The sequence below is a fragment of the Oratosquilla oratoria genome, chromosome 30 (genome assembly GCF_046742065.1).
Source record: "Oratosquilla oratoria isolate Oo_2021 chromosome 30, ASM4674206v1, whole genome shotgun sequence".
Taxonomy (NCBI): Eukaryota; Metazoa; Arthropoda; class Malacostraca; order Stomatopoda; family Squillidae; genus Oratosquilla; species Oratosquilla oratoria.
This window is the reverse complement of record NC_134806.1, coordinates 9,323,823-9,332,276: the sequence shown is the minus strand read 5'-3', so window position 1 is coordinate 9,332,276 and position 8,454 is coordinate 9,323,823.

Below are 8,454 nucleotides of genomic sequence, written 5' to 3'. Positions count from 1 at the left end.
TAGGACGTCCCCTCATGTTCACTCCCTCCACATCTGCCTTCCATGACCTCTTTTACTAGTCTTTCTTCACTTATTCTTTCCATGTGTCCAAACCATCCTAATACTCTTTCATCCACCCTATCTCCCAACTCCCTTTACACCCGTTTTCCTCCCCACCTCCTCATTTCTCACTCTATCTAGCCTAGTAACCCCCATCATACTTCTCAGACACCTCATCTCAAACACATTCAATCTCCTTCTTTCTTCCTCTCTTATGTTCCATGTTTCTGCCCCATACAGTGCTGTTGGCACAATCACTCCTTCATACAATCTCCTCTTAGCATCCATCCCCAAATGTCTATTCCTCATTACACTTTTTAATCCACCGAGGCATTTACTCGCTTCTCTCAATTTACATTCTATCTCCACCTCTACTTCACCTTTTCCTGCCATATTTGCACCCAAGTATCTAAAACTATCCACTTCCTCCAGTCGCTCTCCCTTAATGCTCACTTTCAGTCTGCTGCCACTTTCATCCCTTTTATATCTCATCACCTTACTCTTACCCACATTTATCTTCAGCTTTCTTCTTTCACACACTCTCTCAAACTCTGTTACCAACTTCCTCAATCCCTCCTCAGATCCTGCCACAAGCGCAGTGTCGTCCGCAAACAACAGCTGGCTCACCTCCCACTTTTCTCAATTTTCTTTAACCATCTCCAATCCCTGACCCACCACCCTTGCATTTACCTCTCGCACCACCCCATCCATGTACAAGTTGAATAGCCAGGAAGACATAACACATCCCTGACGAAGTCCCATCTTTACCTCGAACCACTCACTCTCTCCATTTCTAATCCTGACACAAGCTCTACTACTCTCATAAAAACTCTTGACAGCTCCTAGAAGCTTTCCTCCTATCCCGTATAACCTCAAAACCTTCCACAGCGCCTTCCTGTCTACCCTATCATAAGCCTTTTCCACATCCATAAAAGCCAAAAAACATCCTTCCCCTTTCCTATAGCTTTCTCACATATCTGTCTTACCACAAAGATCTGATCTACACAACCTCTACCTGTCCTAAATCCACACTGTTCCTCACCAATTACTCCCTCTGTTCCTCTCCTAATCCTCTCAATCAAGACCCTCCCATAAGCATTCCCAACTACACTTAACAAGCTAATCCCTCTGAAACTACTACACTCACACTTGTCCCCTTTTCCTTTGTAAAGTGGAACTATACAGGCACTCCTCCAGTCCTCCGGCACTGTACCCTCTCTCCAGCAAACATTAAATAACCTCACCAACCAGTCCACCATCACTGTACCTCCTTTTTTCAGACATTCTGCATGGCATTCATCAAGACCAGGTGCCTTACCTGCTTTCATCATCTTAACAACTGCCTTCACTTCATCCTTCCATATTTCTCCTCCATTTTCCTCACTCATCACGGTCATTTTCTTAGCATTTCCCACTGCAGCTATCTCTCCCTCCCTATCCTCTTTCACATTTAGCAACTCCCTAAATTATTCTGCCCATCTTCCCCTTACTGCCTTCTCTTCCATTATTATCTCTCCACCTGCACCTCTTAACCTTTCTTCTCTACTTGATTCGCCTCCTCTTCCTCTTTTAATTTATTTCCAAAACATCTTTTTATTACTTTAAAATTTTTCTGTCAAACTCTTACCCCATTTCACATCCGATCTCCTCTTTGCTGCCTTTACCTTTTGCTTTACTTCTCTTTTCTTTTCTTTGTACCTCTCATATGACTCCCTCGTCCTATTTTGTAACCAATCTGTGAAAGGTCGCTTCTTCTCTTCTACAACCTTTTTTGTTTCCTCATCCCACCATTCACTACCCTTCCTTCTATTTCCTCCTGTCCTTCTTGTTCCACACACCATCCTTGCACACTTTGTGACTCCCTCCTTGAACCATCCCCATTCCTCCTCCACTCCTAGCTCTACTCTATCCTTCACTCCCTCCCACTCCTTTCTCAGCTTCTTCTTGTACTCCTTCTCCTTTTCTTTTTCATTTAAAGAGTTCACTCTAAGCACCTCCCTACCTTTTGTCCTTTTCCTCTTCCTCCATCTATCCTCCACTCTCAACTTATCTTCCACCAAAAAATGATCTGATATTTCCCCACCCTCTCCCCTTAGCACATGTACATCCATAACTCTTCCTATTATACTCTTATCTACCACTACATAGTCCATTAACGCTCTATCTATCACCCTTCCATCCACCACCCTTCCATCCACCACCCTCTCCCATGTGTACTTATGCTTGACTTTCTTCCGAAACATTTTATTTGCTATCATCAACTCTCTTTCTAGACACATTTCCACCATCAACTCTCCACTACGATTCTTTCCTGGAACTCCACCTTTCCCAATCACTCCATCAATTGGTTCATTTCCTACCCTGGAATTAAGGTCTCCTAGTACTATTACATTGACATTTCTCCCTAATCCCTCTATGCACTCATTTAAATCTATCCAAAAAGCCTCCCTTTCTTCTACACTCTTATCACTGCCAGGCCCATATGCACTTACAAAAACCCACATCTCCTTTCAAAGTTTCACCTTCATCCACATTATCCTTGAGGAAATCTCCTTCCACTCCACTACACGTTTACCTATCCCTTCACTTACTAGTATAGCCACCCCTTCTCTCCCTCGTCCTCTCTTCACTCCTGATAACCTCCCAAAAAGCCTCCCTTTCTTCTACACTCTTCTCACTACCAGGCCCATATGCACTTACAAAAACCCACATCTCCTTTCAAAGTTTCACCTTCATCAACATTATCCTTGAGGAAAGCTTCTTCCACTCCACTACACGTTTACCTATCTCTTCACTTACTAGTATAGCCACCCCTTCTCTCCCTCGTCCTCTCTTCACTCCTGATAACCTCCCACTTACACTCCCTTACTTACACTCGCCCTTCCCTCTCAACTTAGTTTCACTCAAAGCCAACATATCTATCTTTCTTCTCACAAACATACTACCTATCTCTTCCCTTTTACTCTCATCTGTACCACATCCACGCGTATTAAAAGTGGTGCTGGTTGGAAAACTCCTAGACCCTCTTATGCCTTTACTTTTTTTAGGAATGTCCCCTGTGGGGCTGCAGGGAGAAGGATGCCTGGTCCCAATCCCCGTCCCTTTTTTCTTGCCTCTTACGATCCAAGTGGAAATACTTGTTGGTGGTATTCTTTTGCCCCCACCACAGGGTAGGTAGGCGAAAAAGGAAATAAATATTCAGAGAAATGGTACAAGACAGTAACAAGGGGTTGGGGAACAGCATAACGGAGGGACAGCCGTAGTATGAAAGTGTCATCGTTTCTCTATGAACAGAGTTTTCCTCTATCACAGACAAAATGATGTGTGGCTCTGGTCTGTAGGGGCGCCCCATATAGACCCTAAAGTATCAACTGCATGCTACTTTGCCACAGTAACATGCGGCCAATACCCTAGACGGGGTATATATATATATATATATATATATATATATATATATATATATATATATATATATATCTATCTATATATCTATCTATATCTATCTATCTATATATATATATATATATATATATATATATATATATACTGTATATATACATACATACATACATATATATATTGCTCACCAATATTTTCCCCAAAATTTATAAATGGATACCTTTACACATTTAATTTTGGGGGGAAAGTGATTGGTGTGCTATTTCTCAAAGCCCGTCCAGACGATCGAGCACAACTCGTCAGGCCCCGCTGCCCGCAAACGAACAGAGCCCACAGGTACAACTGCAGTGTTATCCACACGGTGCCGAGCTGGCCCAGTGAAACCTGGGCATAGCTAGAGCTTGTAGTCGTTCAGGCAGGACCTGCAGACTGTGTGCGGTACGGTAACTACCAGTATTGTGGCAGATAGAGTTCTATTAAATGTAGAATACGAGGTTTTGACCACCGATCCATTGCGGGAGCAAAGACAAACATGTCTGTCAAACACTCGAGTGAATGATGACAACCTCTGCTCTTTGTTTCCATTGGAAGCATCGTGTGTCTGGCAGCGACGTCACATCACCGGCCACGGGCAGTGTCTGGTGCTTTCGCTGAACAACCAACACAGACACTTTGCCCGTGTTCTAGCGGGCACAAGCGTTAAATTGTTAACGCGCAAACTGTTCGCTTGTCCACGCGGGCGGTGGTCGATCGTCTGGACAGGCCCTCACTTGTCTGGTAACCAACTATCCAGACACAGATTTAGTCCTAGCCCAATGTCCTGGTGTATGCTCCTCGCCCTGGAGTGTTCCTGCTGTGTTAATTGAACAGAAAATCGGTAATAATGCGAAAATTCCAACTTTTGCAGTAAGTAAGCTACAATACGAGAGCGCTTCTCTCTACGGCCATGGGAACAATCGTGACTTTGACTAACCAAAACTATTCTGACCAGGTGACTAAAATAACTGCGATTGTAAGTAATCAATATTGTCACAGTAACTCACAATGTAACGTTTATGTGGTTTAAAGTAACAATATATACATGATGTTTTTTCAATTTAACCATGGTCTTTTTACGATAAAAGACTAAAAATATGCGCCGAAATGTAACAATACTTGAGTGTTTCCAGAATAGCTTTACAGAGTTACAACATTACTCTTGATTGATTAATTTGTGTACATATGTTTATATGTTTGTTTTCTTATCCTCTTAGGTGTTGGGATTTGTGAGCACATTTCTCTTTGCCACAAGCGGTGCAGTCACATGGTTGTCATTCATACATACTCCATCAACCTCCACCTACTCCCTTCCATGCATCACAGCATTATCCATACACAACCGTTCTCCACTCACCCCTATCTTCTGTCTTCTCCCTTCCTTCCTCAGCAAACATTCCCCTCTTTCCAAATTCCCCTTTTACCCCATCCATCCATCTCATCCTTGATCGCCCCCCATATTCACTCCTCCGCCTCTGCCTTTCACACCTTTTACTAATCTTCCCCGTTTCTTTCCATTGTGTTACAAATCTTTACGAGGCCTTTTGACTTATAACATAAAATATTCTAAGATGATATGAATGATTCCTAAGATCCTATGTCTTTGGGATATCTGCTCACAGAATAGAATTGTAAAATGTCGCCATTCAATTTTGCGTCATCATGAAAAAAATGGAAGGTTTAACTATTACATTATTCATTAAAGTTAACAGGAATAACAAGGTAATCGTTACAAAGGACATGTAATTGAATTAAGTATTTACAAACAAATTCTAAACATGATTCCAAGTTCTTAAACACAATTTTAACGGGGGTGAAAGAAAAATAGTTATCAATATATTCAATGTCCAGGCTTCCAGCGTCACTGCCATAGACTTCACACATAATATCCTAATTAATAGAGGAGTTAAGATATATAAACAGGGGGAAGAAATTACTTACAATAACACAGCCAAGGAATCTCCGCCCGGTGCTGGTACGTCCTTCTAATGGGCCATCTGAATTCTTTCTCACTTCCACGCGCGGAGAGCGCCCCTTCTCACAGAACAAACTCACCTCTGATTGGCCTATAGAATCAGCGTCTATGAAGTTTGAACCTAATTGGCCAAGACAGACCAAAGGTATTTGCCCGCGCGCTGGCGAAGCTGCTCGTGCAAATACGACGAAAACGTATTACACACTACCTTGAACTAATACATAATTTACATTGCATCAACAGAAAAACATAATAATAACCCAATATTCTATCATTAACCCTATCTACCAACTCCTACCATACTTTCCAGGCACTTCATCTCGCACACATTTAAACTTTCTTATGTTCCATGTTTCTGTTCTTTATAGTGCTGTCGGTACAATCACTCCTTCATACAGTCTCTTAGCATCCGTTCCAAAATGTTTATTTTTATTATATTTTTTAATCCCCCAAGGCATTAGTTCCTCCTCTCAATCTGCATTACACCACCACCTTAACTCCCTTTTTCACAATTTGCATCCAGGTATCTAAAACTATCCACTTCCTCCAGTCTTTCTCCCTTAATACTCGCTTCCAATTAGCTGCCATCCTCTCCCCTTGTACATCTCATCACTTTACATTTACAAACATTTATCCTCAACTTACTTCTTTCGCACACCATCCCAAATTCTGTCACTAACTTCCTTAATCCCTCCTCTGATCCTGCCACAAGCGCCGTGTCGTCAGCAAACAACTGGCTTATCTCCTACTTTTCTCCATTGTCTACCATCTCCAATCCCCAGCCCATTAACCTTGCGTTTACCTCTCACACCACCACATCCATGTATAAATTGAATAACCAGGACGGCATAACACATCCCTGACGAAGTCCCACCTTTACCTCAAACCACTCACTCTCTCCGTTCCTAATTCTAACACATGTTCTACTACATACACTCGGCTAAGTCGCTCACACTTGCCCTTGGTGTTTGGATAGCCGACGGGACTCTTAAGTGGCGGCACACTAGGCTAGCATGCTACTTGCATTTGTTACTTCGTATGAGCAGAAACGACTTCGGTTACAATATTCTAGACTTTCGTGAGAGCATCTCAACAATATGTCTAATATTCGTATGGGTTTAACTTCTCTTAGTTTGTTATCCAGCTTCTCACTATTTAATGCGAGATTAATTTTACTTTTGGAAATTTGAAGAAAAAAATCGTAACTGAAGTCGTTTCTACTCAAACGAAGTAGTGAAAACACGTATCGTGAAATGATAGTAATTACGAGGCACACTCGCTCACAATGGAACAATGCAGCCAGCCTTTCTCCTTAATAAGGTAGGTTATATGAAACTCCACAAAAGATGATAAAAATGGGGCGCTTTCGATCGTTGGCCAATAGGGTGCTACTATAGCGTGAGGTCTACCGCCATATGTCGTCTACCCAGGTGCAGCCTGAGGTCTACCGCTTGACCCGCGTTCCTCTGGGACGCTCCCCGCTCTGTCTATCAAACATGTGACCTGCCCAAATACATAAAAAACGTGGCCTGACCTAACCTAACCTAACCAAACCTATTTGTGTCAGTCTTAGAAGTTGTGCAAAGTGTTGTTTGGCAACATTGAAACTAAAGATGAGATTCGGGGTCACAGTTTTATTGAAACAGAGAATGTACACTTCTAAGTACACCACTATCCACTTGTCCACTCACTCTCAGAGCTTGCTCACGACTCACCAATGCACGTCACTCTGGGACTGTTCGCGTCTCCGAGAGGTTCCCTTTTACTCAATTTGTTTTCCATTTATTTGCTTCCACACAGAAAATAACAGATACTCAAAATAATACAAAAATTCCTTTAATAATATAATAATAATCTATTTTACATTCATTCAACTTTTGCATTACAATAATAGAAATGATAATTTAATTACGTAAATAGAAATGACAATTATGCTTTCTTCCCGAAACTTCCAGAACACGTTATACGCACAAACACACACACATCCAATTACGCATCGCTTGCATTTCCTACATGTATTTAAAATATTAACTTCCATACACTACAAATGCTCGGCAAGCTATCTTGTCGCTATAAATTTTAAAGGTTTGGAAATATGGAAGAGGAGAACACCTTGGCAGCTATATGGTTAGAAGGTTTAAGAAGTATGACGGCTGCGAAGATTATATGGGTGGGAGACAGGGGACAATGAATGGGGAAAGGAAGGAGGAAGTGTGTCGGTGGGAGTCGGAGGGTCAATGTCGCAGTCTACACCTCGGGAGAAGAGCCTAAGGGTATCCAGGTGCATAATGGTTTCTGTGTCTGAATGTAAATGTTTCAATTTGACTTTGTAGGTTCGAAGGCGAGGACACGGAAGGGACCAAGGAATTTTGGTGAAAGCTTGGAAGAGGGAGAATGGTTCAGGGCATGCACGACGTCACCTATTGCAACGTTAGACTCTCTCGCATTTTTATTGTGAAAACGGGCCATCTCGTCTTTGGCGAGAGAAAGAGACTGAGTAATTCTCTTGAAGAGAATGCTGAAATTTGCAAGTGAAACCTTTACAAAATCATCAAGGTTGTAAATGGGGCCTATATCTGAAGCAAGAAGGTCATATGGAAGTCGCCTGTCTGAAGCAAAGATGACAAAGTGAGGCGACTCTGATATTGACCTAGTGATGGCACTATTTAGGCAAGACTGAATCATAGGGACATGGTGATCCCAGGAGAGATGAAGGTCGGAAGCAAGGTGTCGGAGAACATTGAGAATATTTCTGTTTTGGCGTTCGACAAGGTCATTTGAACTGAGGTGGTATGCAACGATATTACATTTTGTTATCTGAAAGGATTTGCAAATATTTGAAAGTATCTCATAACTGAATTCCGTTCCATTGTCAGAGAGAAGAATTTTGGGAGTAGTGAAGGGGCAAATAACTTTGTCAATGAAGGTCTTTGCAATTGTTGTAGCAGTCTTGTCCGGAACAGGTTCAAGGATACAGAATCTGGAAAAATGGTCCATACACACAA